Source organism: Hylobates moloch, unplaced genomic scaffold, assembly GCF_009828535.3.
Source record: "Hylobates moloch isolate HMO894 unplaced genomic scaffold, HMol_V3 SCAFFOLD_6, whole genome shotgun sequence".
Classification (NCBI taxonomy): domain Eukaryota; kingdom Metazoa; phylum Chordata; class Mammalia; order Primates; family Hylobatidae; genus Hylobates; species Hylobates moloch.
Window position 1 is genome coordinate 72,212,870 of NW_026652281.1, and position 10,444 is coordinate 72,223,313.

Consider the following 10,444-nt stretch of genomic DNA (forward strand, 5'->3'; position numbering starts at 1 on the left):
GAGACTCTGTCTCAAAAAAAAAAAAAAAATAATAGATTCTAGGTGAGGTTTGGGTACATATGGTGTTAGCCATGAGCCCTAGCTATGCTAGAAATAGTTAGACATTGTCTGCAGTTCTGTCCTATGTCCTAGACTCTGCAGCTGATACATAATTATAATTGCTTGTGCTAAAAATAAAAATTATATGTTTTTGGTAAAAAGGCATGGGAATGTGGATTTTAAGAAAAAGTAGTTTTGTCTAATTTAAAGAGTTTGTAAAAGGAAAATAAATCTTGGAAATCTTGGGGCCCCCAAATCACTAAGCTAAAGGGAAAAGTCAAGCTGGGAACTGCCTAGGGCAAACCTGCTTCCCATTCTATTCAAAGTCATTCCTCTGCTCACTGAGATAAATGCACATCTGTTTGCCTCCTTTGGAAAGGCTAATCAGAAAGTCAAAAGATACCATTCAGGACATAGGCATGGGCAAAGGCTTCATGACTAAAACACCAAAAGCAACGGCAACAGAAGCCAAAATTGACAAATGGGACCTAATTTAACTAAAGAGCTTCTGCACAGCAAAAGAAACTACCATCAGAGTGAACAGGCAACTGACAGAATGGGAGAAAATTTTTACAATCTATCCATCTGACAAAGGGCTAATATCCAGAATCTACAAAGAACTTAAGCAAATTTACAAGAAAAAAACAAACAACTCCATCAAAAAGTGGGCGAAGGATATGAACACTTTGCAAAAGAAGACATTTATGCAGCCAACAAACATGAAAAAAGCTCATCATCACTGGTCATTAGAGAAATGCAAATCAAAACCACAATGAGATACCATCTCACGCCAGTTAGAATGGCAATCATTAAAAAGTCAGGAAACAACAGATGCTGGAGAGGATGTGGAGAAATAGGAATGCTTTTACACTGTTGGTGGGAGTGAGTGTAAATTAGTTCAACCATTGTGGAAGACAGTGTGGCAATTCCTCAAGGATCTAGAACCAGAAATACCATTTGACCCAGCAATCCCATTACTGGGTATATACCTAAAGGATTATAAATCATGCTGCTATAAAGACACATGCACACATATGTTTATTGCAGCACTGTTCACAATAGCAAAGACTTGGAACCAACCCAAATGCCCATCAATGACAGGCTGGATAAAGAAAAAGTGGCACATATATACCATGGAATACTATGCAGCCATAAAAAATGATGAGTTCGTGTCCTTTGCAGGGACATGCATGAAGCTGGAAACCATCATTCTCAGCAAACTAACACAAGAACAGAAAACCAAACACCACATGTTCTCACTCATAAGTGGGAGTTGAACAATGAGAACACATGGACACAGGGAGGGGAACATCACACAATGGGGCCTGTCAGGGAGTGGGGGACTAGGAGAGGGATAGCATTAGCAGAAATACCTAATGTAGATGACGGGTTGATGGGTGCAGCAAACCACCATGGCACGTGTATACCTATGTAATAAACCTGTATGTTCTGCACAGGTATCTTACAGGAACTTACAGTATAATAATAAAACAAATAATAATTTAAAAAAGGAGAAGAAAAAAAAGAATGCAACCCGTTTGTCTCTCACCTACCTGTGACCTGGAAGCCCCCTCCCTGCTTGAGTTATCCCATTTTTCCAGAGGGAACCAACGTACAGTACATCTTACATATATTGATTAATGCCTCATGTCTCCCTAAAAGTATAAAACCAAGCTGTGCCTTGACCACCTTGGGCACATGTCATCAGGACCTCCTGAGGCTGTGTCTCGGGCATCTGTCCTCAACCTTGGCTAAATAAACTTTCTAAATTAACTGAGACCTGTCTCAGATTTTCAGGGTTTGCAGGTTTAAAGCTTGTCTTAGGTTAAAAGAAAGATAGAATAAAACTGATGGTTTAAGCAAGTTGAAGAAGGTATGTGAAAAATTAATATTATTAAGAAAATTCTGTGTGTGAGCAAGTTGGCTAAAATTAAGATTATTATTTAGTTTCCCCATAAATTACACATTAAAATAAAATCATATTGATGCAGGGCCAGAATTTGGGCCCATGTGTCAGAATAACAGGGTTTTCTTGGAGTATTGATCTGTTCTTTAACAAAAAATTCTAAAGGGTTATAAAAGGTTTATAAAATTCTTACCTTATGGTCAAATTGGTTACAGTTTGATAGATTTCTTTATAAAATTTTATTAAAATGAACTTTAGCATTAATATACTAATGCAGAGGTAACATATGGTTTTCTCTTTTAAACAAGATTTTCATTTGCCTGCAGGAAAAAGGGAGAGAGAAGAGACAGATTCAGCTGGCTTCATGCTGTCTTTTTTGGTTTTTGTTGTTTGGAAAGCTGTCTCCTCTCTATAAAAGACTAATGGATTTTTGCTTTTTTGAAATCTTTGAGTTAATCACTTTGACTAAAATAAACTGTGGTTCTATTTTGTGATGAAAAGTGTTTTAAACCTTTGATATTTGATTAACTTTTCAAAATCACACTCTAATCTTTTTTTGACTTGATTGACCTTTTTAGATATTAGGTTCCCTGAAGTCCAAAAGAGACATATCTAGCTTATTTGGTACATAAAAACGTGCAGAAGACATTGTCAAATATAAAATGGTGTTTAACTTTCTTTGGGTTATATTTATATGTTATTTGTATGTATCACAAAATTATATAAAATTCCTGTAATTCTAATATATCTCAGTATTATGTTGTTAATAATTATGATTATTATGTTAAATTACCGTGTGCCACAGAGATGACTAGATTTCCTTGTCAATTGTGTCTTTAACTGTGGCTGCCCTAAGACTTTTGTCCTCTACAGACAATCATCTTGTTTTGATCTTATTCAAAAGACAGTTTATAATCAGCTAGAGGACTCTGACAGGTACTCTTGAATTCAGGTCTCTGATAACTTTGAGGACTGAGTCATTAGAATAGAGGTAAAAATTTCCAAGACTCTCTTGGGGAGGTAACGTGTTCATAAATATTGAGCAGACCAGAAGTTAATTGCACGGACCAAACTAATAAAAGATTTTGCTTGAAACGTTGCTGGTCCTTTTTGTTTTGTTTTTCAGAGTCAAGAACACTTTTTTTTTTTTTTGAGCTACTTTACAGGTTTTAACAATTGAGTAAAGTACGCTCCTGTGAACAAATTTTCTCTGCCTGATTTCTCTATTTTCAAATAGAATTTGAAAACTATTTGTGAGTATTCTTAACTTATGGCAACATAGTTATTTGTGTAAGTGCAATAAGAATCTGTTTTCTTTTATAATAGGACACACTTGGAGATATTGGTTATTTTACCAAGGCTTTCATTGAAATGACATGCTTTCACATATAAGCAGACTGCTTTAGGGAATCAAAGTTGACTTATAGACTGATAAATCTCCTTGGAAGAACTGGTCTCATACTTCGTCTACATAGTCCCTGTATAGGGTTCCTAACTGTGGTAAGTAAAGAACATCACTTTTTTTTTTGGAGATAGTGTCTCACTGTCACCCAGGCTGGAGTGCAGTGGCATGATCTTGGCTCAGTGCAACCTCTGCCTCCTGGGTTCAAAGGATTCTCCTGCCTCAGCCTCCCGAGTAGCTGAGACTACAGGTGCCTGCCACCACACCTAGCTAATTTTTGTATTTTCAGTAGAGATGACGTTTCACCATGTTGACCAGGCTGGTCTCAAACTCCTAACCTCAGGTGATTTGCCTGCCTCGGCCTCCCAAAGTGCTGGGATTACAGGTGTGAGCCACCATGCCAGGCAAGAACATCACTTTCTAACAGGCCCAGAAGCCCCCATTTATCTTGGGACCTCCAGAAGAGAAGAATTCACCCAACTCATATAAGTATTTGCAGGCACAGATAAATGTGTGACTGGGTTTGAGGCTTTAAAAAGTCAAATCTGATATTCCTTATGGAAAAAGTTCTAGGAAAGCCAATTTAGAAGACAGCCTCTATGGGAAATAATTATTTTTGTGCACTTTATGCAAATAATCAGGCCAAGTATAACAAGATCAAAACTTGCTTTGCAAATTGGTCCTGCTGTGATTTGCCGTTGATAAAAATGAAAGACTGGATAGAGAAAGCTTATAATATACCTGCTGTTAGATTCTTGTTCATTGTTTTTGAGTTGAAAAATTATTTGCTGCTATTTGGATTGAATCTTAAGTCCTTTCTGGCCTACGAGTCTCCAAACTAATGTTTTCAAATTTTTCTTTCATTTTCCTGACTTAATAGGGTTTCTACTGTCTTTTTCCTGATTGCCTGCAAGCTAAAGCTTATTCTTTATGATAGAGGTGAGAACATGTCAGATTGCCACTGCCTTTCTCTGTAACTAAAGATGCTTTGAATCTAACATCTGGATAGATTATGCCCACCATTAATGCTTGTTTTTCTTCTGTTTCCATAGAAATGCCTCTATTAAAAGTCTGTTTGCTCTATATTTCAGACAACAGGAGACTAGTTTTCCAGCCTACTAACTTAAATTTCAAATGGCGTTCAATCCCTTCTTATAAGCATTGTTAAACTGAGCTTAAGCATTTTATTAATTATTACTGTGTGCTATTTGATTTTTAAAATAATTATCTGTTATATTCAACAGGGGTGCAGATGGTTAAAGTTTGTCTTCCAGGCTTCAACAGTTCATGTCAAACTCATAGTGGTGCAAGGATTCCAACCTCTACCATCCCAGGAGGAGCCAAGCTCCTATAAAACACTAAATCAAGAGGTTTTTATGACTTCATAAATTAGGCAGAAACAATGACCCTGGCCAGCAGGAAGTAGCTCCAAAAGATGAAACAATTGCCCTTTCTCCTTAAGAAGAGGGAGAATAAATTCTCTCAGCAGGGAATAAGACACAGTAGAGATGGAGTTTGTTCAGCTCACAAGCTCTAGAGCATTCTTTCATGCATTCTTACTGATCGCAAACCCACACCAGTTCCTCAATGCTAAAAATTCCAGGAACTGGCTCTAGGAGATAACCAAGGTTGCAGAGTATCCCACCTTGGGAAAGAATGCTGGACAATTGATTTATAGCCTTGTTGATGCTGGCCAGACCACCAGGTGACCCATGACTCCAAACAGCCATTGCAACCTGATATACTGAACTGCATACCCTACCCTTCACATGCCTTGCCCAGTACAGCCTGCATACCCTCCCATGTTTTGCCTAATAAAAAAGCCCTACCCACTCTTTTCGGGGAATCGGTTTAAGGAATTCCCTCTCTCTCTTGCGCTGCCTCCCTTAATGCCCAAGTATAAGCTCCAATGAAGCCTCATTGGATATCCCATGATCCCACCATTGCACTCCAGCCTGAGTGACAGATACTGTTTCAAAAGAAAATCTTTTGATGCCTCTCCCTGGGGGCATAATCAGAGAAACACAGGAGTTCAAGGGACTTGTGTGGGCTTAGACTCAGAGTCAGCAAACTATGGCTGCCACTTGTTTGTGTAAATAAAGTTTATTGCAACACAGACAAGATCATTTATTTATGGATTTGCCTGTGGCTGCTTTTGCAATACAACAGCAGAACTGACTAGTTGCAGCAGAGACTGTATGGCCAGCAAAGTTGAAAATATTGACTATCTAACCCTTTACAAAAAAAACTTTGCTGACTGGCTTGAACAATGTGCATTTCAGCAGAGACTACATGGGGCACAGCCTATGAGTATTGCCTTGAAAGGATAGGGCTAAGACCTGAGAACTTTTGTTCACCCCTTGTGGGTAGGGGGTGGTGCTCAGAAAAGGTGTTCTGATTATCGCTGAAGTCTCCTTTTCCACCAGGACAGTGGATGGCCACCCAGAGTTGGATTGAAGTTGATTTAAAGAAAATAAAGGAACAGGATAACCTTGCACACTGGAGATTTGTATCTGCTTGGGTAAAAATAGTATGATAGTATTATATTACCCAGTGCATCCCACCACTTCTGGAAATTTCGTATATCATTCTCCCTCCCACCTGAGACTGCAGTATTCCATACTCATCACCATCCGGGGATGGCTGTTATGGCAGGAATGCATAGAGGAAGAAAAAAAAAAAAGCCAATGCTCAGCTTTTGAGTTTCAAAACAGGTTTTTGAAATGCTTGGCACCTGACAATAATTTTGAAAACCAAGGATTTTGCTTTATAAAAGCCAGTTTTTAAAAATGGTTTCGAAAGCTTAAGTCCTAAAGAGCTTAGGGTGTATGGTTTATATCATAATAAAAAACTTGGAAAGGGTAGATGAAGAGGCAATTTCATCACTACAGAAATGATAACATCTCCCTGGGAAGAGACAGAAACAGGGAGATGTAAGAGAACGAGGTGTGGATAAGTATGGAATCAGTTATTTATTGCTGCATAAAAACCACCCCAAAACTTAGTGGCTTAAAATAACGATTCTTATTGATTTTGCTCACTGTTCTGCAATTTGGGCAGGGCCTTCTCTGCTCCAGTGACATCAGCTGGGATGGCTTGATGGGGTGGGGGTTGGGAGGTGGTTCGGAGATTTGTTTTCAGGATGGCTCATTCATATGGCTGGTAAGTTGGTGCTGGCTGTTGGGAAACTCAGCTGGATCTATGGCCAGGGATCTCAGTCCTCTCCACAAGTCTTTCCTTGGCTACTTGGACTTTTTTGCAGCATGGGATTTGGGTTCTAAGAGCAAGTATCCCAAGAGAGGAGGATAGAAATGCATAGCTTTAAAATGATCTAACTTTGGTAGTCAGATAGTATCTCTTCCACCGTCCTCTATTGATGGAGGCAGTCATAATGTTCTGCTCAGGTTCAAGGGAAGGTGCTGTGGTTTGAATGTTTATCCACTCCAAAACTTATGTTGAAACTTAAATCCCCAAAGTGGCACTATTGAAAAGTGGAGCCTTTAAAAGAGGTGATTGGACCATGGATGCTCTGCCCTCATGAATAGATTAAGCCATTCATGGATTGATGGGTTAATGAATTAATGGGTTATTATGGGAGTGGCATTGCTAACTTTATAAGAGAAGAGACACCTGAGCTAGCATACTCAGCCCCCTTCCCATGTGGTGCCTTCCTCAGAACTCTGCAGAGAGTCCCCACCAGCAAGAAGGCCCTCACCAGATGCACCCCCCTTGACCTTGGACTTCTCAGCCTCCAGAACTGTAAGAAATGAATTTCTTTTCTTTATAAATTTCCCAGTTTAAGGTATTCTGTTATATGCAACAGAAAATGGACTAAAACAAAAGGAGATACAGACTTCACTACTCCATGGTTGGAGTACCAAGGTTACATTATAAGAAGAGCAAGTTGAACAAGAGACATTATTGCCCCCATCTTTGGGAAATCCAATCTGCCACAAGTCTATTTTAGAAAGGGCTTTGGCTCTTGTTCCCTCACCTGACTCTCAAGTGGGGGAGAGGTTGCATAAGTAAACTCTAGTGAGGTTGGGAGGTCAAGAGCATTGGGGACTTGTGTCTCAGCTGTCAGGCCTTTCAGAGAGGCTTCTACTCAGCTCAGCTTGAAATGATAGATAAGAGGTGGCTGTGAGTGTTGTCTGGGCAGACTGGTCAGGGGCAGGCTCACTGCATCATCAACATCCCCAGTGTCTCCTAGGAGAACAGAACATGCTTCTGTGGCCAAGGTTAGCATGGTGGGGGTGGTGAGAGCCTTGTAGGGGAAATGAGGGAAAATGGCCATCACTGACTAGTGAGACCAGAAAGCATTAAGTCCCCACGAAGTCAATGAAGAGTAACGGCATTGATTGAAGAGAAGCTACTTCTCGGTGGCTACCAAAGGGATAACGAAGGGCCAAAGAGTGCCCCCCACCAATGCCATGATGCTATGAACACCTCCCAGAAATTCGATGCAACTGGAAGGAGAAGGCAGAAGGAAGTAGACCATGAAATAACCAATGAAACCTTGAATTTGCTGAGTTCTTCCTGAATTGTCTGAGTTTATCCTCAATTGAACAGGATTAGGTTTACTGCAGCCACATAGTGTGGGGGCCCTGGAAAATAATAAAATTCAGTTATAAGGAAGTAAAAGAGATTATATTTTTCTCACCTGGGTTTGCGGCGTTTAAAACGTTATATCTGCTGCAAAGAGATATGCATTGGCTACAAAAAGCAGCAGAGAACCAAACAATTTTGAAAAAAACATTTAGGAGGTGAGGTCGCGGCTTGGTGCTGAATGAGTCAGTAGGAAATCCAGACAATGATCTTTTGGAATACCTGCATTGTAAGGTGCCTGTCTTCTCTGAATCTTTGTGGAACTGAGGGGTAGCCTGGCGACAGACACGGTTTTAATCCTTCTTCTGAAATGCAAGACGGAGCCACAAAATTGAACAGAAAAAAAAAAGATAGGCATTTTTGCATCGTTGTCCAATTTGGCCAAGGCTATATCAGCTCCACAAGCAAACAAGCACTTGGCATCCCTCCGTAGGTTTTTCCTCGAGTCTCATTAGTTCCCCAAATGGAACAGCTGCTGCCAAAGCAGTTTGCTCCACCAGCCCAGCACTCGCTCCTCTGCCTGCTCAGGCTCCCTCAGCTCTGGAGGAATTAATTTCATCTGTAGCAGAGCTCAGAGGCACTACGGTGACTTCAGTTGGCAGCCAAGGGGCTCCAAGCAGCCAAGCTAAACATGGTGGGGGAAGCAAGCCCTGTTGTCCCAGCTCATTGCTGGCATGCCAAGACTCCATTAGTTATGAGCACTTCCTGGTGCAGGCCGGAAAAGGGAGAAGGGTGGAGTGCAATTGCATCCTAAGCATGGAGCACAGCTGCAAAGGGGAAGCTGTGTTCAGAGCTGCTGCCCCTAGTTTTCTGCATTTATGCTACCCTATACACTTCCCTGTAGATGGCCATCCCTATAAGTGCTTCATTGCACCTGAGTGGCTGGATGGTCTAGTCAGTGGTAATGCTCCTCAAGTGTTAATTGTGCACAGGATACCCGAGGATCTTATTATAAAGGCAAGTCTTGGCTGGGTACAGTGGCTTACACTTGTAATCCTAGCACTTTGGGAGGCCAAGGCAGGAGGATCACTTGGGGCCGGGAGTTCAAGACCAGCCTGGGCAACAAAGTGAGACCTCCATTTCTAAAAAACTAAAAAAATTAGCTGGGCATGGTGGCATGCACCTGTAGTTTTAGCTACTCAGAAGGCTGAGACAGGAGGATCTCTTGAGCCCAGGAGCTTGAGGCTATAGTGAGCCATGATTGCACCATTGCGCTCTATGTACTCTAGCCTGGGCAATAGAGCAAGACCCTGTCTCTAAAAAAAAAAAAAAAGAAAAAAAACTTGGCATGTCCTGAGACTCTGACTTTTTTGAACTTATTTATTTATTTATTTATTTATTTTTGAGACAGAGTCTTGCTCTGTCACCCAGGCAGGAGTGCAGTGGAGCAATCTTGACTCACTGCAGCCTCCACCTCCTGAGTTCAAGTGATTCTTGTGCCTCAGCCTCCTGAGTAGCTGGGATTACAGGCGCATGCCACCACGCCTGGCTAATTTTTGTATTTTTAGTAGAGATGGGGTTTCACTATGTTGGCCAGGCTGGTCTCAAACTCCTGACCTCAGGCGATTCGCCTGCCTCGGCCTCCCAAAGTGCTGGGATTACAGGCGTGAGCCATCATGCCCAGCCTGAAATTATTTTTATTGTGATTAAATATACATAATACAAAGCATACCATTTTAACTGTTTTTAAGTGTACAGTTTTGTGGCATTAAGTATATCACATTGTTGTATAACCAATCTCCAGAACTGTTTTCATCTTCAGCTGAAACTCTACCCATTAAACAACTCCCCATTCTTCCCTCTCCCCGACTCCCGGCAACCTCTATTCTACTTGTCTCTATGAATTTGACTACTCTAGGGACCTCATATAAGTGGAATCACACAGTACTTGTCTTTTTGTGGCTGGCTTATTTTACCTAGCACAATGTCCTCAAGGTGCATCCACATTGTTGTATATGTCAGTATTTTCTTTTTAAGACTGGATAATATACTATTGTATATACTACATTTTATCCATTCTTCAGTCAGCAGACATTTGGGTTGTTTCCATCTTTTGGTTATTGTGAATAATGCTGCTGTGATCATGGATGTACAAATAAGACTTTGCATTTCAAACAAGCTCCCAGGAAAGGCTTGCTGCTGTTGATCCTTGGAACCCACGCTGAGCAGCCAGAGCCCTGTAGTGAAGGGTCTGGGCCCCAGATTCTCACCCTCTGGGTTATATCTTAGGTCTGTAATTTATTAGCCATGTGACATTGGGCAAATAATTTTTTTTTTTTTTTTGAGACAGTCTTGCTCCGTCGCCAGGCTGGAGTGCAGTGGCGTGATCTCAGCTCACTGCAACCTCTGCCTCCTGGGTTCAAGCGATTCTGCTGTCTCAGTCTCCCAAGTTGCTGGGACTACAGGCACGCACCACCACAGCCAGCTAATTTTTTTGTATTTTTAGTAGAGACGGGGTTTCACCATGTTGGCTAGGATGGTCTCAATCTTCT

General features: G+C 41.0%; 1 long non-coding RNA gene across 1 annotated transcript; it reads left to right on the forward strand.

Moving 5' to 3' along the window:
* Window positions 1–3,345: 3,345 nt before the first annotated feature.
* Window positions 3,346–7,095, forward strand: LOC131383725 (uncharacterized). Its single transcript, XR_009213964.1, has 3 exons — window positions 3,346–3,445; window positions 4,228–4,286; window positions 7,024–7,095. It is a non-coding gene; the product is annotated as an uncharacterized LOC131383725 (long non-coding RNA).
* Window positions 7,096–10,444: the final 3,349 nt, after the last annotated feature.